Source organism: Schistocerca nitens, chromosome 5 (genome assembly GCF_023898315.1).
Source record: "Schistocerca nitens isolate TAMUIC-IGC-003100 chromosome 5, iqSchNite1.1, whole genome shotgun sequence".
NCBI lineage: Eukaryota > Metazoa > Arthropoda > Insecta > Orthoptera > Acrididae > Schistocerca > Schistocerca nitens.
Genome location: NC_064618.1, coordinates 784108816 through 784128167, shown reverse-complemented (window position 1 = coordinate 784128167; position 19352 = coordinate 784108816). Strand labels below are relative to the sequence as shown.

The 19352-nt window shown below is 44.1% G+C and overlaps 1 protein-coding gene across 1 annotated transcript in view; it reads right to left on the bottom strand.

The window, feature by feature from the left end:
- LOC126259187 (uncharacterized) overlaps positions 1-19352 on the bottom strand; it is a 1151483-nt gene that overhangs the window by 1030777 nt on the left and 101354 nt on the right. The gene's annotated exons all lie outside the window — the stretch shown is intronic.

The window sequence follows — 19352 nt, the reverse complement described above, 5'->3', positions numbered from 1 at the left end:
GACTGAAACCGCGTCCTGATGATGATACAAAGGAGCAAGTTGTGGCGCATGTTACATTTATATTTTGGAGGTGACGGACGAGGTACCCACGATGCAAGAACATCTTTGTAGCAGAAGTTTCGTATCTGCCCCAAGGTCTCCAACAAAATTATTTCCTATGGCATCTCGACAGAGGCATTCTCTCCAAGACTTGAGACATAAATGTGTTCCTCACGGGAAAGACCATAATTGCTATCAGCCCTTGAAGAAAAATCATCATCTTCAAGTTCTCCAGCATCATATATACAATTCTGTTTTCGAGAAATACTAAAATCTTTCCAACAATGATTTTTAATTTTTAATTCCTGGATTCACTATTGTAAAAATGGGAAAAAAACACTTGGTTACCAGCGCACAAGCAAAATGTGGATTGTCGTAGGGAACCAAAGATGAAGAAGGCTATAAACACTTCGTCGACCATTGTTGACGCTTTTTGAAACTTATCTACGGCAACTGTAATTCCGCTAACTTATGATATAACTAGTTTGGAAAGTATGGAAACATCTTTTAACAGGAAAAATACCAGCACTTGGTTAGACATAGAGTTTACAGTTCTAAAGGCTAAGTCAAGTCACATTCAGGTGCAATCTTTCCACTATTGATACTTTATGCGTGCCTTGGAAGTTTAAACATCGGTCAACAGAAGGCGCTGGGACGTAGTTTCATAGAAGAGAACGTCCGCTGCAAAGTACGCTAAGCCCGGTGCTTTACAAAGCTTTACAGAACGCATATGCCGACTGAAAATAAAATCGTGCACTACAGTGGACGAATACACCGAAAGGGTTAAGAGTTGAGCTCCACCGAAAGTACGGTTCTGTAGTTTTGGTACTCTACGTAAATGGCGCAGCAAATAGTAGGAAGCCGGCCGTTGCAGCCGAGCGGTTCTAGGCGCTTCAGTCTGGAACCATGCGACCGCTACGGTCGCAGGTTCGAATCCCGCCTCGGGCATGGATGTGTGTGATGTCCTTAGGTTAGTTAGGTTCAAGTAGTTCCAAGTTCTAGGGAACTGATGACCTCAGATGTTAAATCCCATAGTGCTCAGAGCCATTTGAACCAACCAAATAGTAGGACTACACTTAACACTGGAAGGGGAGGAAATGTATGAGAGAGAAGCTGGAAGCCGACGACAACTTTTTTTGTTTGTTTGTTCGTTTTCAACATAAGCAGAACCTCACAACGTTCCGTATAAGTCCGCTGTGTATTTCATATCCATACAAAATATAAACAGCATTTCACAGGTAACAAAATCTAGTTGATCGAGTAACTTCGCCACTTTTATACAACCAAAGGAATTACTTTCGATGCAAATACAGTTTACATGCACAAACATAAAAAACTGTATAATTATTGTTGTTAATTTGTACTCGATAGAGCGTTCTTCATCGTGATCAAAGCCAAAAGTTTTCTGTTGTTACTGATGAGTGCGACAGTTGTTTCTGAATGTCAGAAACATGTTTCATATAAGTTCGACGAACTACTAAAGCGATGTCTCAAATGTTGTTCTTCGAGATTTTTTATTTTACCTTTCTTTGGGTAAATTGCGTATGATAGCGCCATGTGACAAATCTGTACTTTATTGTTTTTACTGCAATATCCCTCTGTTTCACGTTACAAAACAACAATACTCGAATAAAACCAGAATTCAACACGACAGTTTAAATTTTGCTATAATTACACTTTATTTGTAAGTAACACACAGGGGAATAACTTTGTGGAACAGAAAACATTCTCTAGGTTACGCAGCCCTCACTCAGTTTCTAGGCGATTTACCACTTCTGGTTTCTAGTAGAATCTAGTGACACACTCATCGAATACCCAAACAAAGCGATTGACATGTAACGCCTGATAGGTCTGCAACACATCTAACGTACAGGTAGCGCGGTTACTATCTGATCTGATCAAAGCTGCTAGAAAAACTACCGTTATGTCTTTTCAACATTCGTCTCTAGCACCACATCGCAAATGCTTCGATTCTCTTCTGTTCCGATTTTCCCACAGTCCATGGTTCCTTACCTTACAATGCTGTGCGCCAAACGTACATTCTCAGAAATTTCTTCCTCAAATTAAGGCCTAAGTTTGGTACTATTGGACTTCTCTTGGCCAGGAATGCCCTTTGCCACTACTAGTCTGCTTTTGATGTCCTTCTCCGTCCGTCATTAGTTATTTTCTGCCTAGATATAGAATTCCTTAACTTCATCTGCTTCGTGACCATCTGTCCTCATGTTGAGTTTCTCGCTGTTCTCATTACTTTCTTCTTTCTTCGGTTCATTCATATTTTGTACTCATAAGACTATTCATTCCATTCAGCAGATCATGTAATTGTTCTTCACTTTCAGTTATGATAGCATAGTCATCAGCGAATTGTATCATTGATATCCTTTCACCTTGAATTTTAATTCCACTCCTGAAGCTTTCCTTTATTTCCATCTTTGCTTCTTCGATGTACAGATTGAACTGTAGGGGTAAAAGACTACACCCCTGCCTTACTCCCTTTTTAATCCGATCACTTCGTTCTTGGCTCTTGTACTTCTTGTACATTACCCGCCTCTCTCTCTATAGTTTACACCTATTGTTCTCAGCATCTCGAACATCTTGCACCATTTTACATTGTCGAATGCTTTTTCCAGGTCGACAAATCGTGTGAACATGTCTTGGTATTTCTTTAGTCTTCATCAGCCGCAGCGCCAGAATTGCGTTTCTCGTGCCATTACCCTTCCTAAAGCCAAACTGATTGTCATTTAACACAACCTCAATTATCTTTTCCAGTAGTCTGCGCTTACTTATGACAGTGTATAGTAGTTTTGAAACTCTAGTTAAGGGTTATGAGCATCTGCCCATCTTCGCTATTGCGAAACAAATCTCTTCTATGATCAAATGTTGATAGCTCTTGACTTACGCATTTTAGAGGCCATGGTTACTAGACATTTTCTTCTCGTTTTGATCCCTACTACCATCTCCCAAAAATATGGAAATCAAACAGGCTGTAGTAGAAAAAATTTGTTTCACATTATTGAAGATGACCTAGTGCCCACAGCTCTTAAGGTGTGCTAGTTAGAGCCCATGTTTACTTGTTAATACGTTTTTTTGCTTCCAGTGATCGTTATCAGAATATTCCTGAACATTGACGACTCCACCTGGTGCACACTGTAGTTGTACAGGGTGTCCGAAAAGACTTTCCCTGATTACATAAATTGATAACTCAGGCTAGAAGTAAGATACAAATACGAAACTTGTGTCGAACTGTTTACAACTATCAAAGTTTTTTTCCTGTTTTAGGTTCGCAGTACGTAAGTAGTGGATGAGTGCAGTGCCCAAGAAGCCATGTTAACCAATCAGGAGAAGGCACAGTGTGTCCTATGGTACCACGAGACACGATCACCAACCACAGTGCAGAGACACTTCCAGACAACATTTGGAAGGAATCCACCTGATGTCAAGAGCATTAAAGCCTGGTATGAGAAGTTCAAGAACACAGGATCGGATGCTGACCTTCCGAGGTCTGGTCGACCAAGAACCTCAGCAGACAGGGTGGAAGCTGTAAGGCAGTCTTTTCTGCGAAGTCCGAAGAAATCGGTACGCAGAGCCTCACGTGAATTACAGATTCCAAAAAGCTCTCTCCATGACATTTTACACAAACGTTTATTGTTTCGTGTATACAAAGTGCAAATCGTTCAGGCCTTGTTGCCCAATGACAGTACACGTTGATATGACTTTGAGGTCGAAATGCTATCACGTATTGAGGACGATGATGGTTATCTTGCCGGCCGAAGTGGCCGTGCGATTAAAGGCGCTGCAGTCTGGAACCGCAAGACCGCTACGGTCGCAGGTTCGAATCCTACCTCGGGCATGGATGTTTGTGATATCCTTAGGTTAGTTAGGTTTAAGTAGTTCTAAGTTCTAGGGGACTAATGACCTCAGCAGTTGAGTCCCATAGTGCTCAGAGCCATTTGAACCATTTGATGGTTATCTTAGACGAACTGCCTTTTCCGACGGACCGACCTTTTTGTCAGTGGATTAGTGAAACGCTACAATGTGCGCATTTGGGGTTCACAACCCCCTGGCGAGGTCATGGAGTGCACCAGAGGCAGTCCAAAGGTGAATGTTTGGTGCGCGCTATTGGACGATCGAATTATCGGGCCATTCGTCTTCGCTGAGGCTACCATCACATCTGCAGTGTATCTGGACATGTTGCAACTGTATGCTGTTCCTCAGCTCCTTCAGTATCACCCCGATGTCTTGTTTCAGCAAGACGGTGCACCGCCTCATTGGGGTTTGGACGTCCGTGCCTATCTGGGTATGACCTTCCCTGGGCGATGGATTGGTCGTGATGGGCCAACGGTTTGGCCTCCACGCTCTCCTGACATAACCCCATTAGACTTCTTTTTATGGGGTTATGTCAAGGACGAGGTCTACCAAACACGTGTACCAGATCTTGAAACCATGCGGCAACGGATAACCAAAGTCGTTGAATCGATCCCTCCAGTGATGTTGGCTAATGTGTGGACGGAAATAGAATATCGCCTAGAGGTGCTACGTGCTACCAAAGGTGCTCACGTGGATGTTTCCTGATGTGTGAAAAAACTTTGATAGTTTGTAAAGAATTAGATACCAGTTTAATATTTGTATCTTACTTTTAGCCTGAGTTATCAATTTAAGTAATCAGGGAAAGACTTTTCGGACACCCGGTAGATCTTCCCCTTACCTCTCTGTCGCTACTGTGTTCCAGCCTTCATATCTCTCCCAGATGTTTTGTTCCACTGGTTTTACCCATTTATACCGGGTAAGGGGTAAGATAGATATTGCCTACAGGAAAATTAAAGAGACCTAAGGAGAAAGGAGAACCACTTGCGTGAATATCAAGAGCTTTGATGGAAACCCAGTTCTAAGCAAAGAAGGGAAAGCAGAAAGGTGGAAGGAGTATGTAGAGGGTCTAAACAAGGGAGATGTACTTGAGGACAATATTATGGAAATGGAAGAGGATGTAGATGAAGATGAAGTGGGAGATATGATACTGCGCGAAGAGTTTGACAGAGCACTGAAAGACCTGAGTCGAAACAAGGCCCCCGGAGTAGACAACATACCATTAGAACTACATACAGCCTTGGGGGAGCCAGACCTGACAAAACTCTGCTTTTGGTGAGCAAGATGTGTGAGACAGGCGAAATGCCCTCAGACTTCAAGAAGAATATAATACTTCCAATCCCAAAGAAAGCAGGTGTAGACAGCTGTGAAAATTACCGAATTATCAGTTTAATAAGTCACAGCTGCAAAATACTAACACGAATTCTTTACAGACGAATGGAAAAACTGATAGAAACCGACCTCGTGGAAGATCAGTTTGGATTCCGTAAAAATGTTGGAACACGTGAGGCAATACTGACCCTACGACTTATCTTAGAAAATAGATTAAGGAAAGGCAAACCTACGTTTCTAGCATTTGTAGACTTAGAGAAAGCTTTTGGCAATGTTGATTGGAATACTCTCTTTCAAATTCTGAAGGTGGCAGGTGTAAAATACAGGGAGCGAAGGGCTATTTACAATTTGTACAGGAGGAACCAGATGGCAGTTATAAGAGTCGAGGGACATGAAAGGGAAGCAGTGGTTGGGAAGGGAGTGAGACAGGGTTGTAGCCTCTCCCTGAAGCTACTCAATCTGTATATTGAGCAAGCAATAAAGGAAACAAAAGAGAAGTTCGGAGTCGGTATTAAAATCCATGGAGAAGACATAAGAACCTTGAGGTTCGCCGATGACATTGTAATTCTGTCAGAGACAGCAAAGGACTTGGAAGAGCAGTTGAACGGAATAGACAGTGTCTTGAAAGGAGGGTATAAGATGAACATCAACAAAAGCAAAACGAGGATAATGGAATGTAGTCAAATTAAATCGGGTGATGCTGAGGGGATTAGATTAGGAAATAAGTAATGATGCTCGAAGTAAAGAGGATATAAAATCTAGACTGGCAATGGCAAGGAAAGCGTTTCTGAAGAAGAAAAATTTGTTAACATAGTGTATAGATTTAAATGTCAGGAAGTCGTTTCTGAAAGTATTTGTATGGAGTGTAGCCATGTATGGAAGTGAAACATGGACGATAAATAGTTTAGACAAGAAGAGAATAGAGGCTTTCAAAATGTGGTGCTACAGAAGAATGCTAAAGATTAGATGGGTAGATCACATAACTAATGAGTAGGTATTGAATAGATTTGGGGAGAAGAGGAGCTTGTGGCACAACTTGACTAGAAGAAGGGATCGGTTGGTAGGACATGTTCTGAGACATCGAGGGATCGCCAATTTGGTATTGGAGGGCAGCGTGGAGGGTAAAAATCGTAGTGGGAGACGAAGAGATGAATACACTAAGCAGATTCAGAGGGATGTAGACTGCAGTAGATAGTGGGAGATGAAGAAGCTTGCACAGGATAGAGTAGCATGGAGAACTGCATCAAAGCAGTGCCAGGACAACAAAACAACCATGTGGTTTTCCTTGTAGGTCACTGTGGAGGTCAAACAAGCCTTCGGGACGACAATGGCTTAAATTGTAGCCTGATGTGCTCGGCTCAGAGTAACACACGGAGTGACCACACCGAATGAGATTAGGCGCCGACTGAGCCACGCCTGGCACGCCTGCTTTGCATCCTCTCGGACAAGCTGGCGACGCAGAAGCGCTGTCACCTGGCAACCGGCGGTGCCGGGTGCGACGCGCCGCGCTGCCGCCGGCCTGAGAGCGGCGCCTGGCACCGCGCGGCGCCGCCGTCCTTGCCGCAGCGCACGTGGTCCGCCGTGGTCGATAGGCGGCGCGCCGGAGGGCCTCCGGGCCGCGGCTGGCGGCTGGCGGGAAGCGGCTGGTGCTCTGCCAGCGAGACACCAGCACAGCACAGCACACCGGCCAGCGGGCTCCGCATCGATTGTCGCCACGCCGGCTCGGCGCCACCAACAGCGCCAGAGGTGGCCCAGGGCGGCGCAGGAGCTGTCCTACACGCGGTGCACCGCGAGATAACAATGCTGGCTCCAGCGCCGTTTAAGACCCTGAGCCTCTGAGATGAGGCAGATGAACCGCCACTGTTCATGTGCAGGGTCTATAAAAGAGTCCGCGCACAGGTATGTGTGTAGTAGACTGTTGCTCGTCCTCCAATGGATCGGCATTCCCCTCTCAGGCTCCACAGATGGATACATCCGTCATACGGCTGCTCACAGTACCTCGACTCTACGGAAAGGGCGCCGTGCGCCACTCCTGTGTCCGGTGTAATCACTGGGCGCGCTTCTCTCTGCCTCTACCTCACGAACGCCGCACGTAGGAGTATTTGGTTTCTTCTCAATGGGATCAGATGAAGCACTTTACCTGACGTTGAATACATGATAGTATACAAAAAAATGTGTGTGAAATCTTATGGGACTTAATTGCTACGGTTATCAGTCCCTAAGCTTACACACTACTTAACCTAAATTATCCTAAGGACCAACACCCACACCCACACCCATGCCCGAGGGAGGACCCAAAACTCAGCCGGGACCACCTGCACAGCCCATGACTGCAGCGCCTTAGACCGCTCGGATAATCCAGCGCGGCATGATAGTATACAAAATACTACTACAATATATCTTTATTCAGTGTCTGACTGTTAGTCATTTCTGCGTTTCTCTATAGTTTCGTCGCTACGATTTTCATGTAGAGGTAAAGAGGGTTCTCTTGTGACCATTGGATTGTGAAACGCCCGCTAAACCCGCTGGACAGAACAGGTGATTAGGATTGTGGAAAGGGCCAAATAAGGTTGGGGTCAGTTTCAACTTAAAATTGCAATTTATTGTAATTTAATAACATTTACAACCAATGCGGAACATAACCGAACTTTTAAAATTACGAATTTCAAACTCCAAATATTTCACGGCTGAAGGCCTCCAAAAAAGAAATCTTAAAAATCAACAAGTTAAAATTTAAGTGACTGAAAACACGCAGTTACAATTAAAAAAATAATAGGCTGATGGCTCAAGGCGAGGGTGGATAGACAAACATAAACAAGGTGCAATACAAACGGCTGAAGGCCCAAAATAAAATTTTCAAGTTTTTAAATTAAATTACCATAACCTTTCAAAGGCAGAAGGCCGCATTGTTTAAGCTTGAAAGGTAATTTTAAGTGTAAGGTTCCAAGCCGCAATGTTTAAGCTTTAAAGGTAATCCAAGGCTGGAGGCCAACAATTAATTTTCCAAAATTAAAAAAATAACCATAAGCGTTAAGTTTTAAGTAGCTGAAACCGGAATAAAAGAAAAGACAACACAACTGCAATAACCTTTCAGAAAAAATCCTCTTGCCAGCATTCAAATTGCTGCGGACCACGGAAGTTATCTCCGCGCGGTGCAGTCGGTTGGGTCTGCTGGCGCTCCCTGTGCAGTGTCGGAGCGCGTGTGGAGCTGTCCGATCGCTACGAGCTTCGTGGTTCGCCGACCCAGGACGTAAAAGCTGAGTAGTGGTTTCAAGTACCCAAGCCACGTCCATTCACGTTGTGTGGTTTGTTTCGGTGGTTCGCTGTTGGCGAGGTTTTCCTCTGAGCAACACCGAGTGTTTCTATTGCTGAAATTTAGCCGCCATGCAGTGCAATTAACAGTGACAACAGATGAGGAAAGGACACTGCCTGAAATTACATTAGTGGCCAGGGCAGGTAACCGGAACACCACAGTAAACCACAGTAAAACCAAGAATATTTTTTTTATCATCGACTATGACAGATTATAAATAGACAATTAAACACCGGTGAGAAAGACAGTAAAGACAACAGCACTCAGAAGCCTCCCGGGGGTCGTTCTGCCCTCGTTCACTTAGTCGAGACAGGTGGTGAGCCCAACTACACTTGATCCGTCGGAACCCTAGCAAGGGACAACCACAGACCGACCGACAAACGACTTGCTTGCCACCAATCGGTACATTAGAATTCAAACACAAAATGGTACGGGCGTGATTACCCACAATCAAATATGTGTATGTATTAAGCTTTCAAAAATTACACACCGCGTTGGACAGTGACAACAGATGAGGAAAGGACACTGCCTGAAATTACATTAGTGGCCAGGGCAGGTAACCGGAACACTAACGGCCACGAGGCAGAAAACTCCTCTGGTGCACTCGAATTGTAGTCAAGCAATATAGTTAATTGCACTGCATGGCGGCTAAATTTCAGCAATAGAAACACTCGGTGTTGCTCAGAGGAAAACCTCGCCAACAGCGAACCACCGAAACAAACCACACAACGTGAATGGACGTGGCTTGGGTACTTGAAACCACTACTCAGCTTTTACGTCCTGGGTCGGCGAACCACGAAGCTCGTAGCGATCGGACAGCTCCACACGCGCTCCGACACTGCACAGGGAGCGCCAGCAGACCGAACCGACTGCACCGCTCGGAGATAACTTCCGTGGTCCGCAGCAACCGACCAACTGCCTGCAGACTCCCTAGTCGGAAACTATATGCGCAAAACCAAAGATGGTACACGGTGCAAATATCGAAACACATCACTGCTGCCGCAGGTATAAGGAAGAAGAACCACGGCGTAACCGCACAAAGAGCGGGAAACCAAACACAGATAGACAGCCAAGTTCACGAGAACGCATAGTTTCGAGTGAGCACGGCTCAGATTGTTTGCCTTCTTCCGAAAACGAGACACCGTCTGCATGATGCCTTGGTCTGCTGCAACTTAGACGTGAGGCTGAACTTGGTAATAATCAGCATAGGACATCTCAGTCAGAACCTACATGTGAAATTTATTCAGTATTATATGAACACATGTCCAAAAGAACAGATATCACTGGGCCCGACAAATAACATCTGGTCATGGAGAACCACGCTAAGCAAGCGAGCATTCCGTCCTCCCCACGTGCTCAGCCATCTTATCGCAGTCCTTAAACGGTAGGCGTCAGTTGACTCCCAGCCGCTTCCGTCCTGTCGCCATCCGACGACCAGCCGACTGATCGACCAACGGCCTTCCGTCTGCGTCGACCACCGCACCGGTGCGTACTTGCACCGTGCGGACCTGCCTGCTGCTGATTGCCAACTCGTCCAACCGCGGAGTAACGACGAACCCCGACTCAGTGCACAACCTAACAGCGACGGAGCCTCAGAGCCGACCGACTAACATGCGAGTGTCTGCCTTCCGACTGATTCTGTCGCCTCACTGCACCGACTCGCAGACTGAGCTACTAACCGACTGACCATGTAACGCCGGAAATGCATATCCTATTTCCATCTATTGCACTGCAAATTTTTTTTTCCTTATTTTGTTACCTGAAGATATAACATTTCTGTGTCTTTGTATATTGTAATTGTTTTACTATTTGTATATATATGCATTTATATCGATGTATAATTGTTTTGTTTTGTGAATATTATTTGTATTTATACGCTGGGTCTGACCTAGGGAAAACTATACTATCGAACGAATACATCGATAGGTCGTGTGGAGAACGAATGTGTTTAGGATCTTTGGTAGTGTTAACTCTTCCGCCTGGAGCGCGGGCTGAGCAGAAAGGGTCTGGCTGGAGTAGTGCAGTGGAGCAGGTGTGTTGGGTGACGCTCCCGCGAGTTGCCGCGCTTTCGGGGTTGGGCAGCATGATAGTTTCTGACACGGTGCCGCGGACGGGAAGCATTAGCTGGCGCACATCAAGAGCCCGTTTCGGCTGGAGACCGTGTCGAGAAGAAGGCGCGCCAACATCCAGCTTCTGCAACAGCTACGGACGACAATGAGTGACTGTCGCCACCTCCTCGATCGACGGCGTCAAACCTTCAATCAACCAACAAGGAAGACTGGAAGCACGTAAAGTTTTAGAACTGTATGGCAGACCTCAGCTTTTCAAACTATTCCATTTTCGTAACTATAATTACAGCAACGTAGCATGAACCTTTGTTGCTCATTGTCCCAATTGCATTACCAAGCAGGGTCCCTTTCTTTTCCAGAATGAACCCGAGTGTCGTTGAAATTCAAACGCCAGAATCATTCGATTTCACTGCTTTAATTTCAAAGTTCAGTTTAGGTATTCATAGCTGGCTACAATATTTAGATTACACAAGCACAAATTAAGAGTGCGAGTTTTGTTACCGTATTTTAGCTTACCTGTGACTGCAGCTCAGCTTGGTACGTACTAAATTTTACTATTGTTAATTGTTCAGAATCATTTAATTCAAGTTCGAAGTTAAATCTCTTATTTTTAAATTGCGTAGATTCAAGTAGCGTTTGAAATGATTGTTGAGGTAGCCCAAGACTAACCTTATTTTATTGAATTTCGTAGTGCTTCAGAAACAAAGTACAGTATAAATTTCAGTCACTAAATTAACTTTCAATTTTCCGGTTTTATTAATTCTTTTGCTAAATTAAGTCAGAGTGTAGCGAAATTTATTACTTCTGATAAACTTTCAGTTTTCACACTACACGTGTCAACCTTCAGTTTCCACACTTCTAGTGCTAATTATATGTGTAACAACCTTTCTTTTTCAGTTACTATAGTAATTGTCCTTAGGACTGGCGACCGTAATTTCCCCCAAATCTGAAATATCTAATTACCGCTAGTTAATTGTTAACGTAATGGCCGCACATTTACTTTCATTATTTCCCAAACTTCCGTTAGGTACACGCGGTTTAATTTTTCACTGTCATTAAGGTCGATAAGCGAGGGGGAGGTTACAACCAGACTCGCCGAAACTCACTGACTGGTCCTCTCGCCATCTTCGGACCGAGCCGTCCTCCGAAACTGTTGCTCCGCGCACGAGCGCCAACAGCGCTCAGCGATCACTCCCCCTATCGCTGCGGCGAAAACAAGTGAATAATCTCGCGGGTAAGTCAAATGAGCTGAGCCGTGACACGGATCAATCACACATTCATATAATTCATTTGCCTAGATTCTTCAGTGCTGAGGCACAGGTACGTCCGGCCTCCTGCGGGGAGTCTCAGAGTAGCGAGCATGGAGGAGACGGACAGGAACTGCGGGTAGGTGGTCCTGGGCGGGAGTGTGGGTCGGCCGTGGGGAGTGCCAAGATAGTCCAGGCAGTTCGTTTAACATCTTTAACACTGTGTCCCGCATGGAGCATTGGTTAACGCACCTGCCTGCGCACTTTTTACCGCTAACAGCCGCCATGGTCCTCACTTTCCAGGCGGCGTACGGACGATTTAAGAGTGCAGGTCAAAAAAATGTTTCAAATGGCTCTGAGTACTATGGGACTTAACTTCTAAGGTCATCAGTCCCCTAGAACTTACAAGGGAACCTCCCCATCGCACCCCCCTCAGATTTAGTTATAACTTGGCACAGTGGATAGGCCTTGATAAACTGAACACAGATCAATTGAGAAAACAGGTAGAAGTTGTGTGGAACTGTGAAAAAATAAGCAAAATATACAAACTGAGTAGTCCATGGGACACATAGGCAACAACAAGGAGGACGTGAGCTCAGCAGTGCCGTGGTCCCGTGGTAGCGTAAGCAGCTGCAGAAAGAGAGGTCCTTGGTTCAAGTCTTCCCACGAGTGAAAATTTTACTTTCTTTATTTTTGCATAGTTATTATCTGTCCGTTCGTTCATTGACGTCTCTGTTCACTGTAATAAGTTTAGTGTCTGTATTTTGCGACCGCATCGCAAAACCGTGCGATTAGTAGACGAAAGGACGTGCCTCTCCAATGGGAACCGAAAACATTTGATCGCAAGGTCATAGGTCAACCGATTCCTCCACAGGGAAACACGTCTGATATTTTGTATACGACACTGGTGACGGCATGTGCGTCACATGACAGGAATATGTTGTCGACCCACCTAACTTGTACATTTGGCGAATGGGTAAAAAGATTCTTCTACCTTGCCCGATTTAGGTTTTCTTGTGGATGTGATAATCACTCCCAAAAAAGTGATGAAAACATAAGAGTTTGTCACATAAACTGAAAATAAAAAATTAAAGTTTTCACTCGATGTAAGATTTGAACCAAGGACCTTTCGCTCCGCAACTGCTCACGTTACCACGAGACCACGGCGCTCCTGTGGTCTATGTGTCCTTGATATTGCCTATCTTCCCATGAACTACTCAGTTTGTATATTTTGCTTATTTTTTCACAGTTCCACACAACTTCTTCCTGCATTCTCACTTGATCTGTGTTCGGTTTTTCAAGGCCTATCCACTGTGCCAACTTATAACTAAATCTGAGGGGGGTGCGATGGGGAGGTTCCCTTGTTAGAACTACTTAAACCTAACTAACCTAAGGACATCACACAAATCCATGCCCGAGGCAGGATTCGAACCTGCGACCGTAGCGGTCACTGAAGTGCCTAGAACCGCTCGGCCATTCCGGCTAGCAGCGCAGGTCACATATTCAAAGTTCGCTACACTACTTTAACGAGGCCTCCACTGGCCGGGGGATGGGGTTGACTCACGTCCGCAACAGCGTGGGCGTTGTACCTACGGACGATGCGGCTCGCATACACCGCGACCAACAACAGTTTGACGGGGACGCTGCTACAGATCGTCGCGCCGCGAGACCTTCTTCCACCGGTCGCCGTGGGCCACATAGCTCCGCGATTTTCTGGTCGAAATGAGTGACAGGACCAAGGATATACCAGCGACGAGGACGCCGGGCACGAGAGATTACTACCGCATCTATCAGGCACGACAACCCCTATCAATGTCGAACAACAACATCCAACCATCCGCTGGACAAGGGTGTGGCGAGTCGTCCACACCCCATACCTGTCCACGTTCGCTCGTTCCCTCTGGTTTATGGTGGTAAACGCCAAATTAGCCACACGCCAGCGCCTCTATTCCATCCATCTCACCGACGACCCTTTGTATCCGCACTGTGCCGTCGTCGATTCGGATGCGCACCGCCTGACATGTGCTGTGACAAGCGGATGCTGGGATCTTCTACAGCGTATGCTGGCGCTCCTGTTGCGACGACAGCCAGAGTCTATCACTCCAGACGAACTCCTACACCCAGATAGAACTTACTTTGCCACTACAAGAGCGAACGCCGTCAACTGGCTGAAGGGCGTGGTGCTGTATTACATTTTGCAAGCCGCTCCCGAAAACTCTCTGGACTTGTGGGTCCACCTGACGACGAGTCATGAGGCGTTCCGCCACCATGCGTTGTGTCGCACACCACTATCACATCCTCCTGCCCATCGGGGCGTTCCGAGTACTAGAAGGCACACTTAAAAATGATCATGGCACGCGACTGACCCTTAGAGCATTCATTACGCGAAGATGTCATCAACTGGACATTTTAACATTTCTGCAAGTTTTTCTTCCATGAACGAAACACTCTCACCCATTTCGTTCCTTTTAATTGCCTCAAAATACCGAACAAACCTCTTCTGGTAGATATCTTGACTGTTCCCAAAATATCTACAGTAAAGCAAACAAAAATTACTGTATCACAACAGTTTAACTGATTTAACACTTCACTTTGAATGAATAAAAAGAAAATGGTGGATGAGAGCGGACAATGTTATTGTGTTAAACAACTGCCATTGGTATAAATTTTGTTCCTGTAAAAGAAATATAGCTCGACGAGATGAGACAGATAAAAATACTGAAATCTCAAGATTCTGAGGTAACGAAAATACCCATAGAAATACTGTATATAACTGCGCAGTTTAAAGTGTAAAACAATAATTCAGTTAATCTTTCTAATTAAACTCAACCACAAAAGCGAGTGAAACAAATGTCACTAGCAAGAGCGCACGAACGAGCTCGTGTGTTTCCCTCTATATCTGTTTTGCACCTGACTTTGCAACAGGTGGCGTGAGTTAGACGAATGTTCTGGCTACCGAAAGACGAGCAGGTTATCGGCCCTAAGATTAATATATTTGAAAGTATTTTAAAATAACTAAGCGATTTTGATTTTTGACTGGTTTTAGAATCCATATACCCATACTGACGCTCAGGACGTTGTGAGACTTTCCGCGTGGATAAGTGGATATTTGTCTCGGTGTAGCCCATTTCCTGAGTCAGAGTACAAGGCGGGCATAACGTCCTCCTACAATTTCAAAAAACCGTGTTGCAAATTACATTGCCAAAGAAATACAACACCCTCACGGACTTGGTTCGGCGGCGCCAGAGTATAATACGTGCATACTGAGAGATTGCTTTGTTAGTGATTTGTCACCGTCATTGGCGATCCTTTGGCGCTGCACCCTCTCTGTTTTGACTTGCTGGTAACAGCTTTGCTGAGTTTAAAAGTGAACAGTGTATGCAACACTCATTCTAGCATGCAACCGTGCCACACTTTTTAGGCCCGTTTCTGAGCATCTTGAAGAACAAGATTAACAGAGGATCTGAAACATTATGTTTGGGAACTCGAGATATTTTAGTTCCAATAGAAGCCTTCTTGTCTACTACAGTCAACCCACGAACTGTCTGACAGGAAATCACGTATCCTGTCGCAGAACTGCGCGATACTCCATAGGAAGGCAATTTGATTAGAAGCTGCTTGTAAGAAACAATGTTAGTATCCTTTTGCAAGTCTAAAAATATAGAATGTGGCAAGGATCCCAGACCGCGCAGCGGTACCCCATAAGAGTACGGACAAGCGTAGTGTAGGCAGTATCTTTGGTAGACTTGTTGCATTTTGTAAGTGTTCTGCCAATAAAACGCAGTCTTTGGTTAGCCTTCCCCACAACATTTTCTATGTGTTCCTTCCAATTTTAGTTGTTTTTAATTGTAATTCCTAGGTTTTAGTTTAATTTACGGCCTTTAAATTTGACTGATTTATCGTGTAACCGAGCTTCAACGAATTCCTTTAAGCAGTCATGCGGATGACCTCACACTTTGCCTTATTGAGGGTCAATTGACAATTTTTGCACCATACAGATATATTTTCTAAATCGTTTTGCAGTTTGTTTTAATCTTCTGATGACTTTACTAGTCGATAAACGACAGCGTCATCTGCAAACAACCTAAGACGGCTGCTCAGATTGTCTCCCAAATCATTATATAGATAAGGAATAGCAAAGGACCTATAATACTATCTTGGGGAACGCCAGAAGTCAGTTCTGTTTTACTCCATGACTTCCCGTCAGTTACTACGAACTTTGACCTCTATGACAGAAAATCACGAATCCGGTGACATAACTGAGACGACATTCCACTAGCACGCAGTTTCACTAGAAGCCGCTTGTGGGTACAGTGTCAAAAGCCTTTCGGAAATCCATAAATACGGAATCCATTTGAAATCCCTGCTCAATAGCTCTCAACACTTAGTGCGAGTCAAGAGCTAGTTGTTTTTCACAAGAACGATGTTTTCTAAATCCATGTTGACTGTTTGTCAATAGACCGTTCTCTTCGAGGTAATTCACAATGTTCTAACCCAACATGTCTTCCAAAATCCTGCTGCATATCGACGTTAAGGACATGGACCTGTAATTTACTGGATTATTCCTACTAGCTTTCTTGAATATTGGTCTGACCTGTGCAGCTTTCCAGTCTTTGGGTACGGATATTTTGTCGGGCGAACGGTTGTATACGACTTAAGTATGGAGCTATTCCATCAGCCTACTCCGAAAGGAACATAATTGGTATCCAGTCTGGACCGGAAGACTTGCTTTTATTGATTTCACTTGCTTAACTACTCCGAGGGTATCTACGTCTATGTTACTCATTGTGGCAGTTGTTCTTGATTCTAATTCTGGAACATTTACTTCATATTCTTTGTTGAAGGAATTTCGGAAGACTGTGTCTAGCTTTAATGCTTTGGCAGCACTGTGTTCTACAGTATCTCCACTGCTATCGCTCAGAGAAGGCATTTATTGTCTTGACGCTAGCATACTTCACATACGACAAGAATCTCTTTGTATTTTCTGACAGGTCTTTTAAATAGGAAACTTTTCGCCTTTGTGCTCCTATAGGATTATTTTTCCTGTGATTCCCTTCTCTTCCCTACCCCAGCAGTCCACGTCACTCATAAAATGAACTCTGACAGGTTACCTATGTGAAACTGAAATAATGTGAAAATAGTTTTACGCCTCAGATCGGATTTTTCATGCACAAAAATTTTGCCTATGCTTGAGTATTAAAGCATGAGGTACCCAGAACACTTCTGATGATAACGAAGACACTTTAGATCATATTTCTCCGTGCTACGTCTCTTTATGAACTACGTTTTCGCCTCACACCGGATATTAGGAGCGTGTTTTTCTTGTACAGATAGGGTAAATTTGTATCTCGGAAACAGACCAAGATATCCTGGAAATTTTCAAGGTTGTTTGGAATCTTAGGCATATATCTTAAAAATTACATCAATTTGCTGTATATAGCCGTCTTGGAATCCGCGGCTCTGTTTTTGGTACGAAAAACAAAAACGTTAAAGAAACTTTTTCGGTGTCCTCTAAGGAACCGTTCATGAACTAATTGTGCCTCCACAAGCCCCTCAAGGCGCACTGTAGACCACATCAAATGCAAAAAGAACCAAACGATTTTCTCCATTTACCTAAGCAGTGGTAAGTATGTAATATTCATGCTTTGACTCTGTACTGTGGGGTAGCGACACTAAGACGATACTTCTGTTGGGCATAAGAATGGTCCCTAGTCCAAGGGCTACCCAAAACACTTAACCCCATCTTTCTGTCACCAACAGAATCCGACATATGGGCCCCTGAAGAATCGCGTTTTTATGTACGGCGTTTTGGAACATAGTAGGAAGTCCATGCATTCACATGCTTAGCGATGAACGTAGTAAACTGAATATGAAGTTTTTTGCTCTAATAAATTCAGTAGTAGGAACATTGCTTCCACCTTCCTGATGTTTTGTAGTTATTGAGTTAATTACCTTGTTGATGTTGTTGCCAGCTGGGCAGATGTGGCAAAGGCTGCAACTTTATATTTTACTTTTCATAGGGGCATAGCTGCTGTAAATTCTATTCTATAAATGTATTTTACGATTTAACAACATTTATTCTGATGAAGACACCCCTCCTAGGTATCGGAAACTAGATCAATGCACTTACCGCTTATGTGCAACCGGTTAACTGTTTAATCCTATGTTGAAACTAGTATAGGGTTACCGAATAACAGCCGTATTCAAAGCTGCTAATATGTGTATTATTTTTGGGAAGGCAAACTGAGAATTTAAAGAGATAAAATATTCCACCATTATATCTGTGATAAAATCTCGTGGTCACAATACATCACTGCAACGTTACCAACCAGTATTATCTTTGGTATCTTTTATTGCAATACAAATTCGTGGCCGTCAGGTATCAAATGGAAGACACCGATGCTTAACAACCTAATTATCAGCCAAATGAAATCAACGATAATGCCATATATCTGCCAACTCGGGGACCATAATATTTAACAATTAGTATTAGTTGCGTTCCTTTGGCACCTTCAATTGGTCCTGATTACAAAACCACTTCCTTTGTCAATACAGCAATTGTTTTGCTGCACTATGCCTCAAAAGCATGCAGCCTTATCCGGTCTGGCTCCACAATTATCCATGGCTCTGAGCCACATATGGCAAGTCTCAAACCAAGGTTTTCACATGCTGTTTTCTGGTGTTTAAACTAAGATTTTTCTTCTTCTTCTTCTTGATGAATTGTTTTTTAGCTTGAGCAGTTCTACATTTAATCTCCAGGCACGACTTGCCATCCTCTGTTATTCCACTACCGAGATGTTTAAAACTGGTTACTTTCTCCTGATTCTGTATGTCCAGATGTAGGCTTGTTGCTGTTGAAACTTCACTACATCCAAGGATTTCGGTTATAGCTGCTTTATTTTCACATTATATCTTTCTGAAAATAACTTTCCCATCCTTGTCTTCTATGGCCTTTTGGAGGCCGTTACCACTTTCGCCTAACACTGGTGTATCACATGTAATTCTAAACACTTTTGTTTCTGCACATCGGTCCGTGAACGCCACTGCATGGTAAAAATGTGTTTCAAAACGCCGCGCGCGAAAATACGATTTTCAAGGAGTCTTATCTCTGGTTATATTGGTCACAGAGACATGGGATCAAGTGTTCTGCGCAGCCGTTGCCAGTGATCATTTCTACATCTGCCGGAAGGATAGGATCAAAATTTAGAGAGAACCGGCTGACTTTTTTGTTTCAGGTGTGATGAAAGTTGGACCTTAGGTGACATGAAAGCGCCATTTCTTCATGGGCGGTTCCTGAGCAAACCCCAAAAAACCAAAATTCTTTGATAGGAATGTGTAGGTTGTGGGGCTGGCTATATCTATAACTCCCATTCATGGCGGAGCAACGAAATTTTTTCCATATGTTCTTTAGCTTGCATTCTCATCGAACTTTGAAACTTTCACCGGTGCCATTATCCAGTGAAGAAATACTGAGAATCAGAATTATCACAC